Here is a 14,608-nt window from a genome sequence, read left to right as displayed (position 1 = left end):
AAATGTTCTGAGTGCTTCTAAAGACTTTTATCTGGCAGAAAAGGTGTGAGAACCACTTAGAGGAAACTGAAGGCAGGTGCACCATGAAACTGGTGTGAGCAGCAGCTAGTGCTTTGGAAAGTGCAGGGGAAGAGGTTGGGAACAGCACAATCTGGTGATACCTCCAGCTCTTGGCAGTCAGAAGCAGAGCCATAGAAAGGCTGAGGCTAGCAGGGATCTCTGGAAATTGTCTGGTCCACCCCCTGCTCAAGCAGGGTCAACCAGCACAGCTTGATCAGGCCCTTTTCCAGTCAGGTATTGAATTTCTCCAAAGATGGAGACTCCACAACCTCTCTGGACAACCTGATCCAATGCTCAGTCACTGTCACAGTAAAAAAAAAAAAAAAAAAAGAAAAAAAAAAGAAAAAAAAAAGGTCTTTTCTTATGTTTAAGTTGTATTTCCTGTTTAAACAAGATTTCCTGACCATTGCCTCTTGTCTTTCCACTGGGCACCACTGAGAAGAGTCTGGCTCCATCTTCTTTACATTCTCTCATCAGATATTTTTACTCATTTATAAGATCCCTCCTGAGCCTCTCCTTCTCCTGGTTGCAGTCCCAGCTCTCTGAGTTTCTCCTCATGTGTCAGATGCTCCAATGTCACCTTCACAACCCCTCACTGGACACATTCTATTATGTCCATGTCTTTCTTGTACTGGGGAGCACAGCACTAGACACAGTGCTCCAGATGTGGCCTCACCAGTGCAGACTAGAGGGGAAGGATCGCCCTGCTGTTAATGCTCCTCCTAATACAGCACAAGATGCCATTGGCCTTCTTTGCCATGAGGATATGTTGCTGGTTCATGGTCAACTTATTGTCCATCAGGACCCCAAGGTTCTTTTCTACTAAGCTGCTTTTCAGCTGATTGACTTTCAGCTGATCACAACCTTCTAAGCCCAGCAGTTCATTCAGTTTCTAGTCCTCCTCACTGACCACTTATCTAAACTCTTCTTCATCAGTGAGTCTATGAGGATATGATAGGAGACAGTGTCAAAAGCCAGTACCAGTACAACATCCTCATCCATGGAGCTAGTAATTTCATCATAGAAGGCTATCAGGTCGCTCAACATGATTTTTCTTTCATAAATCCATGCTGATTACACTTAATCACCTGCTTGTCCTTCATATATTTGGAAACAGCCTCCAGGGGGATTCGCTCCATCACCTTCCCAGGGATTGCTGTGAGGCTGACCAGCCTGTAGTTCCTCAGATCCTCACTCTTGCCCTTTTTGAAGGTAGGGGTGAGAGTTGCTCTCTTCTAGTCCCTGGGAATCTCTCCTGAACACTCTGATCTTTCAAAGCTAATCAAGAGTGGCCTTCCAAGGACAGTGGCCAGCTCCATCAGCACTCCTGAACGCATCTTGCCAGGACTCATGAAGATGATTACATCCTATTTGTTTAAATGTGTACTAACCTGAATCTCCTGCCCCTAGGGCAAGTCCTTCTTGCTCTAGACTTTTCCACAGGTCGTGGAGGCCAGGGATTTCTGATGGTCAGTCTTTCCAGCAAGACTGAAGCTAAGAAGCCACTGAGTACCTTGGCCTTTTCTATGTCATTTGTCACCAGGGCTCCTGCCCCATTCAGTAGTGGGCCCACATTTTTCCTTGTCCTCCTTCTGCTGCTGATGTACCTGCAAAGGCACTTCATATTCCTGTCCCCATATTCAACCATTTCATGTCCCTCACCAGATTCAAGTCCAGATGTACTTTGGCTTTCCTAGCCTCATCCCTGCTGCCTTTAATTGATTTACTGCTCATTGGGATGGACCAATTTTGAGCTTGGAGGAGGTGATCCTTGAATATCAGCCAGCTCCCTTGGAATCTTATTCCCTCTATGGCCATATCCCCTGGGATTCTTCCAAGCAGGTCTCTGATCAGGCCAAAGTCTGCTCTTCTGAAGTTCAGCACTGTGATCCTGCTATTTCCATTTTTTCCTTCTCTCAGAATCCTGAACTCTACCATTTCAAGGGTAATGAAGCCAAGGCTGCCCAACTTTCACATTCCTCATAAATTCTTCTTGTTTGTGAGTATGAGATCCAGTAGAGCACCTCTCCTCATCAAATCTTTGATCACCTGAGTTAGAACTTTGACACCAATGCACTCCAGAAATCATGTGGATTGATTATGCCCTACCACCTTGTCCCTCCAGCAGATACCAGGGTGGTAAAAGACCTCCATGAGGATCAGGGCCTGAAAACATGAGACTTCTTCCTGTTGTCCGAAGAGGACCACATTTAATGTTTTTCTTCCTGATCAGGTAGTCTATAGCAAACACCCACTATGATGTTACCTGTGCTGGTCCACCCACTAATCCTGACCCATAATCCATGACTCTCAGCCAACCCCTCACCTGTCCCCAGGCAGAGCTCCATGAATTCCCACTGCTCTCCTACATGAAGGGGCAACTCTCCCTCCTCATCTTGGCAGTCTGTCCATCCTAAGAACCTGTATCCATCAATCACACCACTCCCACTGTGTCAACTATCCCACCACATCTCCATGATCTCAGTGAGATCATAGCCCTGTAACTGCACACAAATCCCTAATTGCTCCCATTTTCCCCCATGCTGTCTGCATTAGTGTACAGGCACTTCAGAGAGGCACCCAAGTGTGATGATTTCCCAGAAAAGATATGAGAGCTTTCCCCATCATGTTGTCCTCCCTTGGTTATGTGCATATGCTTGAGATGGTCCTCTTCAGCCCTGAATTGCTGATTATAAAGTCTGTCTTGTCCACACCTGCACCTTTTGCTTGCCAGCGCCATCCACCACTTCCTGACTTGGCCGTTGGTCATTTGCTCCCTCACCACCGTTCCTAGTTTGAAGCCCTTCTCATCAAGTTGGCTGTCTGTTGGCAAAGGTGCTTTTGCCTCACCTAGACCAGACTTGAGCTTCCCTAAGCCAGAGGAGACCTCAGCATCATGGTGTGAAACAGCCACAGAGGGACATGCCCCCTTCTGCCCTCGAATGCTTCTTCCCCAGGCCCTCTTGTCACCGGTGAGGTGTCACTTAGGCTGTCCAGATGGAATGCAAACACCATGCGAGGAGCAGAGGACTAATCTAAGCATTGAAAGCACCCAGACTCCACTACTCCCCATGGCTGTCCAAGGAGAATGATCAGAACCTTGGCCCCAGAATAGAACCCACCAAGACAAGACTCTTCCCAGAACATCTTGCAAACTAAAGGGGTTGTTTTCCAAAAGGATACGGGCCTTATTGCAGGATGCAAGGGAAGAGCATTGGGGCACTGTGCAGAATTTATTGTTGGATATTTTAGCAGGATGGTGGGTATCTACAAGAATTACCATGGGGTGTTTAGGGGCAGGGTCAAAGGTGGGGAAAAGGAGGCATCAACGTGGAATGGCAAGGAAGCACGGGAGAAGAGGAGAAGCAGCTAAAGAGGCTGAGTGAGTATGAATAGGGAATTGGCCAGTACACTTTTCTGAGCCTGGCACTGATCACTGCAGTCTATCCCACAGGGTCATTAAATCCCATTTCTAACTATCTTCTCTGTGGATGTACTCTCCATTCTGATTGTGTGTGTGAGGCAAACTCAACCTGGACTAGCTGTCAAGTAGGATAGAGGTCTGAGTACCAGCAAGCATGTTGGACCCACTGGAGCAGGAGCACAAACCTCACAGGTCCAGATGCCAGCAACTGAGGGAGGTGGGAGGTGCAGAGGCCAACTTCTGGGAAGACTGAGCAGCTAGTACCAGCTATGGGAGTGACCCACAGGGTGGGCATATGTGAATCTCCCCGCTCCTGCTCAGCCCAGGCAGCTCTGCCTGCAGCTCTCCTGCCTCTTGGCCTCTCCTCTCAATATCCACAGTCCCATGAGTAAATCCCCTTCGCTCCCTAGGTTCTTTCCTACTACCTTCAGCATGTTTGGTAACAAGTTCATCCCTGAGAGAGAGCCAAGCTCTGCTCCCCACATCGACTCCTTTGTCCCTCTCAGAGGTCCTCCCAGCCTGGCCCACTGTCCCATGTCCCTCCTACTCCATCTTGCTGGTTGCCCGTGCAGTCTCCATCTCGCAACTGCACAGCTCCTGGTGCTCCCCCATGCTGTGCTCCTCAGGGGATGTCCCTCCAGCAGCACCGTTCCACCGCTGTAATCCCAAAGTTGTTCCTCTCTTGGGTCCTTCCACCACCACCCTTGGAGTGGACCCTTCCCACCCAGCTGTCCACTTGTGCCACCACCCTCTCCTCAGTCAGACTCTGCACACACTTTGCCCTGCACACGCCTCAGACCATCCTCTCTGGGCCTCAGCACAGCTATAGCCATGCCCCCTGCGGAGCTGTGGCCCCTGTGCACACCCGTCCCCACTCATCCTGAGCTGGAGAGCGTGGTCCAGCTTGGCCCCACTCTGCGCAGTCCCATGCACGCACATGCCACTCTCCTTGCCAGCTGCCATCGACCTATGCCTGCACAGGCTACACGCTGCCTGCCGGCTGCACATCCCGCTGCATCCCTCCACTCCAGCCGAGTGGCTCCCCACCTGCCCCAGTGCCCGGTTTGGCCAGCCGCTCCCCACTGGTGCCCCACGCTTGGCACTGGGTCCCAGCTGCAGGAGCAAGCTCATCCAACTCCCATGCAGCAGCCTGGGAGAGGTGCACTCCAACACACACTGGACCAGCTTGGCTGGCACCGGGGCGAAGACAACGGGCTGAAATTTCTGCCCAGAGCCCCGGCTCCCTTGGGACACCGCTCTCAGGGTCACAGCCCCAGCTTCCCCCTCCCTCATCCCTGCCACTGCTGCAGAGCTGCTTTCCCATCTCTCCTGCACAGCTCCTTGGGCTGACGGTGCTCAACCAGCCCCACAACCACCCCATTTCCCTCCCTGATTTGTTCTTGCCCTGAATCTCCGCATACCCCTCTGCCGGGTGGCTGCTGCCTCCGCTCGGGGCAGCCAGTCTCCACTGGCAGGCGGGACTGGGGGAGGTGGGAGAGGATCATCTTGTTTTTGAGGCTTTTCCAGCATTACAAGCCAAACCCAAATCAGTCTCCAGCAGCCTCCACATCCACCCTGGACGGTGGAGCCCACCAAAGGTGGAGGCACAAAGCGTTGGCTGCTCCAATGAGACGACGGTGCCCAGGGGTGGGAAGCGCCTCCTGAAGGACCCCAGCAAGCGCCTTGGTGCGGCGCGGGCGGCCGTGCTGCGCACACAGAGCTGGCTGTGCCTTGCACACAGTTGTGCGCGTGCAGCGCACGGTGCTGGGGCTCCGCAGGGTGCTGGGGCTGTGAGTGTCCGTGCGCAATATGCCGCACCCCTCCCGCACAGGCCCGTCATTAGCAGAGCTTTTGGGGAGCGTTTTGTGCCAGCCCATTGACTGCAGTTTGCCGAGCCTGACTGCAGGCAATGATGTAACCGCCGTCCGTGGACACCTGGCAGCAGCGTGGCTGCGCACGCAGCCTGCGGGGAAGGAGAGCTGCCCCAGGTCCCCACGGCCCTTGATACCTCCCTTGCTGCTTGCAGGGATTTACAGGGGCTGGCAAGTGTGCCCAGCTGCACGGGGGCTGCTGAGCCTGACCCCCCTGCAGCAGGCAGAGCTCCGGCGTGGCCGGATGCGTACATCACACCGGTCAGGCGGGCTGTGCCAAGGAAGAAGCAGGCACCAAAACGAGCTGGGGGTGCAGCGAGCGCCCTGGGAGTGGGACCACCCTCCTGGGGCTGGGACGTCAGCAAAGCTGTGCGCACTCCCTGTGCAGCTCCGGCCATGGTGCGGGTGAGCTGCATGGAGGCACAGCCGCCCCATGGGGCAGGAGCGCTCCCACGGCATCCTTGGAGCTGCACGCGGCCGCCCTCCCTGCATCCCTGGGCACCACTGCCCCAGCCCCGGGCCGGGGCATGCTGCTGTGCTGCACGCCCTGCCCCTCTGCACCACCCACTGCCCCTTGCCTGCAGCTCCGCCTGGGACCAGCATCTCCAAGCCGGGATCGTCCTTTGTTTCTGTGCCAGAACCAGAAGAGCCGGGGTGGCAAGGCAATAATCATAAAGATAACACACTAATGGCCATAAAAGCCCTTATCTTGCCGTCAGTCGTGGCACTGTGGGGAGGGGCACCAGACTGAGCATGCACAAACCCATCTGCAAAGGGTAGGGGTGTCCCCAAGGCCACCCGGCTGCACCTCCCACAGAGACCAGCTGGCTGGAGCCCAGGCTCAGCACACCGTGCAGCACCATGCCCATGTGGCTCCTGCCCGGCCACACTCAGCATCACCGGAAGGGCTGAGACAGCCCAAGAGCTTTGCCGGGATGGAAAAGCAGAGCTGCAGAATCGGCACCATGCAAGAAACCCACTGCGGACAGAACAGACCGGTGGAAGAGGTCAAAGAGCAGGGCCACCAGCGGCCGTGAGCCTTGGGTGCCACCGCTGAGGGCACTCAACGGGGCCATGTTTTTGCTATTAGGTTGTGCTGAGCCTGCTGATCTTGTTCAGAGCCTTCAGCTTGCTCAGGCTCAGGTGCTGTGAGCTCAGCCATTTGCCACAATGCAACCAGAAGAAAACACCAGGTTAAAAGTGAGCCCACGAGCTGTGCATCTCCCTGCAGGGACACGGAAGGAGGGGGACCATGGGGGTGCCAGTGGCTGCCCTAAGCTTGCAGCAGGAGCTGCCTACAGGAGAGGTCACACCATGTCGATACCCAAGAGCTGGGGTGCACGCACTCCTGCATGGCCCTAGGAGACTTGCAGGTAACCTCTAATTAGCCCTGGTAAGGCTTTGCCAAGGCAAGGACACCTGACAAAACATAATGAAAGTGAGCAGTATGCAAGGCTGTGCATATTACTGGGAATCTCAAACAGGAAAAATCAGAGAGCGTGCAGCAGGAAAGCAAGTGGTGCCAGAAGCTGCGGTCCTCAGGCTCCAGCCTTCCAGAAAAGGGGCTGCATCCAGCACAAAAGCCTGCAAACATGTGCACAGGGAGGAGGAAGTGGAGACGACAGCCCGATCGGAGACATTTGTCAGAGGAGCAAGGGGCCCCATGCACAAAAGCACACGGACCGTTGGTTCGTTTTCACCAGGAGCAGCTGCTGAGATGCAGAAACGAGAGCATGATTGCTGTGAGAAAGGCTGCAGGGGGTAAAGCCTCAACGCAGCTCACAGCAATGCCCCAAGGAGCATGATGAAATGAAATCTGAACACAAGGAGGGGAGCTGGTGGATGGCTCCGATACCGGTCTGTCAATGTCGTGCGTCGACTCTGCCTGTAATGGGAATGGGCTGGGGAACCATGGGGAGATAGAGAACGCAGTCTGATTAGGGAGCAATATAATGTTGCTGCAATGCCCAGGAGGACCCGACCAGCCAAGGCAGCAGCTCCAGACAAGACATCAATAATGCATCTGTGTGGGACCAGCAGCAGGTCTAAAACCTGGGAGAAAGCAGAGCATGCCACGGGGTGCCCTGGGCCAGCTGAGTGCATCACCAGGCTGGGGCAGTGGTCAGGCTGCTGCGGGGGTACACAGCTCTGTGGCAGAGCCAGACCTGGGCACCAGCACCAGAGCTCCTGTTGGGTGAGGCTCACAGCAGAGCTGCCGCAGTGTTGCACTGCAGCACGATGCTTTTGCCAGCCTGGTGCTGCCCACGGGTCTGGATGGGGCAGAGGCAGGGCAGTGTCATAGGGGATCTCTGGGAGGAAGCGACAGCTGCAGCTGCTGAGAAAAGTAACCATGGATGGAGGTCTGGTCAGCAGCTGTTGGGCAGAAAAGGGGAAATGGAGCCAGGCTGGTGCTGTGCACCCAGCAGACTGCCTGGCCCAAGCTTTCGCTGCATGCGGAGAGGTTTCCGAGCCACCAGGCTGCGAGCCCCTGTGCTGGTGTGCAGAGGGCAGCCTTGGCCAGGCGCAAGGGTTTGGGTTACGGCTGCAGAGCAGCACCGGGCTCCTTGGTGGCTGTGCGTAACCATGCCATTTGCTTTATGCCCTCTGCAGCGCACCAGCGGCAGAGTGGCAGTGCCTGGCTGGAATAAACCCTTACGCTGCCTGGGCTCTTGCACTGGTGACAGGTCCCAGCCGAGCACAGTCAGGTCCTTGGGACAAGGGAATCCATCCCCCTGCCCCAGGTCCATGTACCCTCAGCTGGGTGGGACGGGACTTTCCTACATGCGCTGAATGTCTTCACAAGTGTAAGAAAGACCTGCTGCCAGGACCAGATGGGGAAGATGTGAGCGATGTGTGGGCAGAAGGGGCAGCAGTGGGGTCATGGGGTAAACGTGGAAGGATCCAAGTCCAGACCCAAAACACCAGGTTTATCCTCTGGCAGAGTCCAGAACAGAATAAATCCACCTGAGACAGGTGCCACTAGGGCAGAAAGGATCTGGGAAGGAGCTCCTCAGGAGTTAAAGTGCACCAGAAGCTGGGGGCACTCACAAAGAGTGTCAGGAAGAGACAAATGTTTGTTCACACTCCAAGACTGAATAAGCACAAAAAAAAAGACCGTCTTCCACTGTCTTTCTCTGAAAATGAGCGTCAGTGTCTTCTTGGTGGCTGTGGCAGCGTGGCTCGGGTATGCCAGAGGGAGGCTCTCTGCGCGTGTGCTCACTGGAGGCGCTGCATGCGACACTATCTGCAGCAGTGTGCGCACCAGCAGGAGCCCATGGCCCTGTGCTCCCTGCAGCACCAGCCACGCAGCCCGGCTCTGCCCAGAGCCCGCACTGGTGTCCCGTGTGAGCTGGCCGAGCCACAAGATGCATCTTGGCTGCGACCTCACCTCACCCTGAGGTCTAGTAGACATCGGCGCTGGCACAAGGGAGGGAGTAGGATGGTGCGGTCAGGGCGCGGGATCGTGGCAGCTCTGGCGCAATCAGCAGCACCCACAGTCCCGCAGCACAACGGCCTGAGGTCCTCCTGTGCCGTGCCCTGCTCACTGCTCCCTTTGCAGATGTGTCCTCCTCCCTAGGCAGGAGCATGCTGCCAGGAGTGCACGAGCCCTTTTGCCAAAATGCAGCTATGGGGTCCACAGGCCATGCAACTTGTGCAGAGCCCAGGGCCTATTTTTGCCCAAAGTGGATGAGCATTTGACAAGGGTGCAGAGTTGCATCCAGAACTATGTTATGGATATACTGCTGTGCTAGAGAAAGGCCATCTTTGGCGTGGGAAAGCGCTGCCTTAGCCCTGGGTTCGCTCCCACTTCTGGGGGTGGCCTGCCTGGAGGAGGCCGCAGCAGGCAGGGGACATATCCCAGCTCTTTGCACAAGCACAGGTCGGTCTGATGCAGGGTCTATGAGCATGGCCACAGTCAGCACAGAGAAAGCTGTCTGTGGGGCAGTGGGTCCACAGTGCCCATGCTCCTCCCCACTGCCCCCAGCCCCACATGCCAGCGGGAAATGCTCCGCAAGCAACAGTGCCTAAAACCTGTGAGATGCTGACCTGTGTCCAGCACAAGCTCGCTGCAGTGCATGGCAGATAAAGCCCTGGCTATCGCTGCCGGAGAGTCTGCCCCAGACACAGGGCAGAGTCATGCCTGCATCGGCTGGCCCTGGTGCCCCCATCCTGCAGATGTGCCGACAGGGAGACGAGGAGCAGCAGACCCAACCCTGCGTGGGCACCAGGAAAACCGTGCTGAGCAGCACCCTCTCCGCAGCGAACCAGGGTGCCGATCCCTGCAGTCGCGCAGATCCGTACATGCAGCTGCTGCCTCCCCCGGCACGCTGCGGGGGGGGGGGAGGGGGGTGCAACAGCCAGCCCGGATCGGCTGCCGGCTGGGGACGGCCAGCAGGCACAGCGGGCTGTGCCGGCTACGTCCCCGGACATGACAAGCAGAACAAACGGATTTAGAGCTGCCTGACAGCAGCGACGCCGGTGCCTTGGGAGAGCAGCACAGGTCCCTGCTCCGTGCGGGGCCCCGCGGCCGCTCGCTCCCGCCTCTCCCCTTGGCAGAGGACGGGGAGCATGGACTGCACTACGTGTCGGCACAGAGATGCAGGCGCCTTGCTGTGACCCCAAGTTGTCCTTGGCCAATGCACATCAGTATTTAAGCAATGAAGGCAGGGACCCACGTGCCAACCCAGCAGCAAGCAATGGGTTTTTTTCCTCGGGCAGCAAGTGTGCAGAGGCAATGGTGAGACACAGCCCGGGGTGGGGGGGGCTCCAGGTCTCTGCACGTGCGCGGGAAGCAGAGCTGGGCAAGTTATCTCCTTAAAGAAAAGTTCAGCGCCCCGGCGAAGGGGGGGGCGTGGGAGAGACCGGCCGTGCTTTGTCCCTACTTGCTAAACTGTACAGAAAGTTCCCACAGCAGCGAGCGGCTCCAAAGACGGGTTTGGAGCGCAGCGCCAGGCAGAGCCCGGGGCCGCGGGCTCGCGGGGTTGGCAGCTGCTCTGTGCCAGCGGCCAAGCCGGCCGCCCAGGGCCTGCGCCACTGCTGCTCGGGACGCATGTCACTTGGGACGCACACTGCTCAGGAGTCACACTGTTTGGGATGCACAGCGCTCGGGATACATGCTCCTTGGGATGCATGCAGCTTGGGATGCACATCGCTCAGAGAGCCACACCACTTGGGACGCATGCTGCTTGGGATGCATACTGCAGGCCCCAGCCACACTCTGGCCCGTGGCTGGCGGTCCTGGGGCCACCGTTGCTGCCAGCAATGGGAGCCTCAGTGGTGCGCGAGCAACCCCCGCACTCGCAGCAATCACATCCACAGGCAGGGCAGAGGGGCCGGCAGCACAGCCGTCTGCATGCAGACCAGCTCAGCGGCCGTGCACCTGGGTGTGCAGCACGGCGGGTTCATCTGACGAGATCGTTATGGTTGCAGCTAGTGTTTTGTGTAAGTTGGTCACAGGCTGTTTGCAAATGTTTGTGTGCATACCGCGGCTCGCTCAGTAGGCAAACGTATACTAACCAGGGCTGACTGACAGCTATTATTAGCGTGACATTCAGCATTTTGCATACTACCGCCCTGAGGTTTTAACGCTGCGCAACAGTTTAGCTTGGAGGGCCTGAAAGGAGTGAACTCTGGCCTGCACGTCAGTGAGGCGAGCTAAGCTGCAGTGCATTAAAAACGTGAATATAATAGAGTTATCCATCATAATTAGCCTGGCCCAATTACACACTCTCTCTGCTGTTCCCGGCGCACGGCGCGGCTCGGCGGCTGCTGACGCCGCCCAGGGCTGAGCCGCTGCCGCCGCCGGCCCCAGGGCTCCCTCGCGCGGCGCCCGGCGGGCTGGGGCGCGTCGGTGCAGTGCAGGCGATCGCTTCGAGGACTTGCCGCGCGCAGGACGCGGCGAGCGCGGCGGGGGCCACGAGCGAGACCCAGCGGCACGAGCCTGGCGGAGGAGCCGTAGCGAAGGCGAGACAGAGAGCAAATCCTTCGTCAGCAAGCAACGGGCAATTAGGAAAACACAGGCATGGCCAACCCGGACCTTGCAACTGAGGAGGATCGAGGCGACCAGGATCCTAAGGGAGGAGGATCGGGACAAACACGAGGATTTTCAGACAGGAGGGGGCCTGTGGGACCACGTGAAACTTTTTAAGGAACCAAGGGGGACGGAGCACGGGGAGGAGAGGGGCCGCCATGGGCGAGTGCTTCACTTGCCCGGCCAAGCCCCATCTGAGCACCGCGGTCTGTCCCTGCTGATGGATAAATCCCTCCTGGTCCAAGCATTCCTGCCCCGCATGAGCGCTGCCAGCTCTGGAGGCAGCCCTGGGGCTGACACAGGGCACACGTGGGGCAGCCTTAGGGCTGGCACAGGGTGGACATGGGGCAGCCCTGGGGCTGGCATGGGGTAGATGTGGGGCAGCCCTGGGGCCAGCATGGGGGGGGGGGGGGAGACATGGGGCAGCCCTGGGACAGGAGCAGCCTGGAAGTGGGGCAGGCCTGGGGCTAGCATGGGGTGGATGTGGGGCAGCCCTGGCACTGGAGCAGGCTGGACATGGGGCAGCCCTGGGGCTGGAGCGAACTGGACATGGGGCAGCCCTGCGGCCAGCAAGGGGTGGATGTGGGGCAGTCCTGAGGCTGGAGCAGGGCAGGTGTGGGGCAGCCCTGGGACCAGCGCAGGGTGGACATGGGGCAGCCCTGGGGCCGGTGCGGGGTGGACGTGGGGCAGCCTTGGGGCTGGAGCAGGCTGGACATGGGGCAGCCCTGCGGCCAGCACAGGGTGGATGTGGGGCAGCCCTGGGACCAGCGCAGGGTGGACGTGGGGCAGCCCTGGGGCCGGCGCGGGACGGCCGGGGGCAGTGGCGGGGGCGCCCGGCGGGGGCAGCCCGCGCCGGTCCCGCTGCGCTCCGGCAGGGATGTGGTTCTTCGCTGCCGACGCACGGCGCGATCCCGACTGCTGCCGTCGGGGCGCTGCCCGGGCCGGTGCGCACGGCTGCTCCCGGCCGACCCCGCCGGATCCGTGGCTGTCGCACCCGGCACCCCGGCGGTCCCCGTGCCCTCCAGGCAAATGCCACGGCAGGATCGCGCCAAAGTCTCTCTGCTTTTGCCCCGGCTGCTCCTAGCAAACCCAGCCGCCCAGCTGCCTTCCCCCTGCCGCCCCGGCCCTGGCCCCGGCCCGTCTCCTCCGGCACCAGCTCTGGCCCTGGCGCTATACGGGGCTTTCCCAGCCGCTGGCAGCTGCTGCTTCCCTAGCTTAACTGCACTTCGCCTCCTCCGCACCGCAGGCGCCCGCTCCTTGCACCCCGGCGGGGACGCGCCACGCAGCGGCCAGGCCAGCGGCACCACGAGCCCGCCCAAGCCGCGCTCCTGCCCCCGGCACGCACCGGTGCCCGCGCCCCGGCCCACACCAGCGGCACGCTAGCCCCAAGCCGCCGGCACTCCAGCGCTGCCCCTCTGCCAAGGAGCTCGACCAGCAGCGCCCACCCCCGCAGCAGGCACGGGACCCCGCGCAGCCGCCGGCCCCCCTGCAGCGGCGCTCTGCCGCAGGCGGCGCAGTCCCAGGCCCTGGGGTGCCAGGGAGCAGAGCCAAGCCGTCGGCCAGGGCCCGCGGCAGCTCCCAGGGCCCCCTGTGCCTTTCCATCCCCTCGGCCAGGCGCTGCCACCCGCCCCCCAGGCTCGACCCGCGCTCAGCACAGCTCAGCCCGCAGCGAGCGCCAGGTGCGAACAGAGGACGCGGAGCGGCCGCTGCTTTCAGAGAATCTCCTTTACTGCCCTCGCTGGGGAGAGCCGAGGGCCCATACTGCACGTTTTACAAACACTTCGCGGTATATACAGGACAGGCTTTAGTGTTTTGCCCCCAGAAAGAGATGCGTTGGGATTACGGATCAGCCCCCACCGCGCCGGCGAGAACGCCATGGGAAAGGGGGGCGCGTGGGAGCCCTGGCTCGGGCTGGGGTATGCGACAGTTGCCCACGTTAGTATGTCATGCAAAAGCAAAACTTGATAATGACAGTAACAACAACAAATGCCGAGGAATAACATGACTCCATTTATATGTGGCAGATGAGAGCAGGAGGGGAGGAGGAGAGGGGCGCCGGCGGCACCGCTGCGGAGGCCGTGCCCAGGCCGGGCGGGGGCTCTGCGGCCACGCTCGGCCTGGCCGCGCCGCTGCAGCCCCAGCCGGGACCCGCTGCCCCCGCGAGTCGGGGACTCGGGGGCTCTGGCGAGCGCAAGGGGAGCGGGAGCAATTCTCAGAGTCCTCAAGCGCCGTCCCACGTCCCCCCGCACCGGGGCAGGGGCTCCGCGGCAGCGGTGGGGGGTTGCAATGGACATCCAGCAACACTAAAACAAAGCGAACACAAAAGAAAAACAAAATAAAGATGGGATGAGACAGGAGGACTGGTTCATGCGATGAAGCCGTCAGGCAGCGCCAACGATGCCGACCGGTGAGCGCACCGCCTGCCCGCCCGCCGGCTCCCCCCTGCGCTCTCCAGCGCGGGAACTTCCCAGGCACGGCCGGAAACCTGCACCGGGGACGGCTTCCTCCTGAAGCGCGGCGGGAGCAGAGCAGCGCCCACGCCGGCGTGCTGGGAGCAGCGCGCGGACGCTTCGCGCGGCTCGGCCGGCAGCGGCCAGCTGTGGCCGCGGCGCCGGCCCCGCGCACCGCGGAGTCCCGGGGGTCCCGGCCGGCCGAGGGAGCGGCGCGGGAAAGGCCGCCGTTACCTGGGCGGCCGAGCGCGGCCGAGGAGCTGCTGCGTCCGGGACTCCCCTCGCGCTGATCCAAGACTTGCTAACGCCGGAGACCCAGCTAAGGAGCTCGCCCAGGGGCGAAGGGACGTCCTTGGCGGGGCTGGAAAAAGATGTCTGACAGAGAGAGAGCGCGTTATTGCGGGCGAAGAAAGGGCGAGGAAAACCAAGAGGAGGCGGAAGGAAGGAGCGAGAGGCCTCGGCGTGCCAGGAGCGCCTCCGGGCTGCCGCTGGCGAGGCCGCCAGCCCCGGGCGGCCGCGGGAACGGCAGCGCGGCGCCTGCGACTCACTACGCTAACCCAGTTTGGGCGACTCAGCCTAGCACGGAGCACTTCCCAGATACACGGAGCGGCGGGCGGACGGACGGACACACGGACAGGCACACGCGGGGAGCGGCGCGAGGCCGGCAGGCAAAGCGAAGCGCAGCGGGACGCGCCGGAGCGAGCGAGCGGGTGAGCTGGCGGAGGAGGCGGCACAGCTCGGAGGCGAAGCCGGCACGGCACGGTGCGGCGCG

General features: G+C 59.8%; 1 protein-coding gene across 10 annotated transcripts in view; it reads right to left on the bottom strand.

The window, feature by feature from the left end:
• Positions 1-14,118: 14,118 nt before the first annotated feature.
• Positions 14,119-14,608, bottom strand: part of PLEC (plectin) — a 63,240-nt gene continuing 62,750 nt past the window's right edge. For all 10 annotated transcript variants that reach the window (XM_062570775.1, XM_062570777.1, XM_062570774.1 and 7 more), the window contains one exon: positions 14,119-14,211. The gene's annotated coding sequence lies outside the window, so the exon portion shown is untranslated. The remainder of the gene's footprint in view (positions 14,212-14,608) is intronic.

Source organism: Rhea pennata, chromosome 2, assembly GCF_028389875.1.
Source record: "Rhea pennata isolate bPtePen1 chromosome 2, bPtePen1.pri, whole genome shotgun sequence".
Lineage (NCBI taxonomy): Eukaryota > Metazoa > Chordata > Aves > Rheiformes > Rheidae > Rhea > Rhea pennata.
The sequence above is the reverse complement of the archived record's forward strand: the minus strand, read 5'-3'. Positions and strand labels throughout refer to the sequence as shown.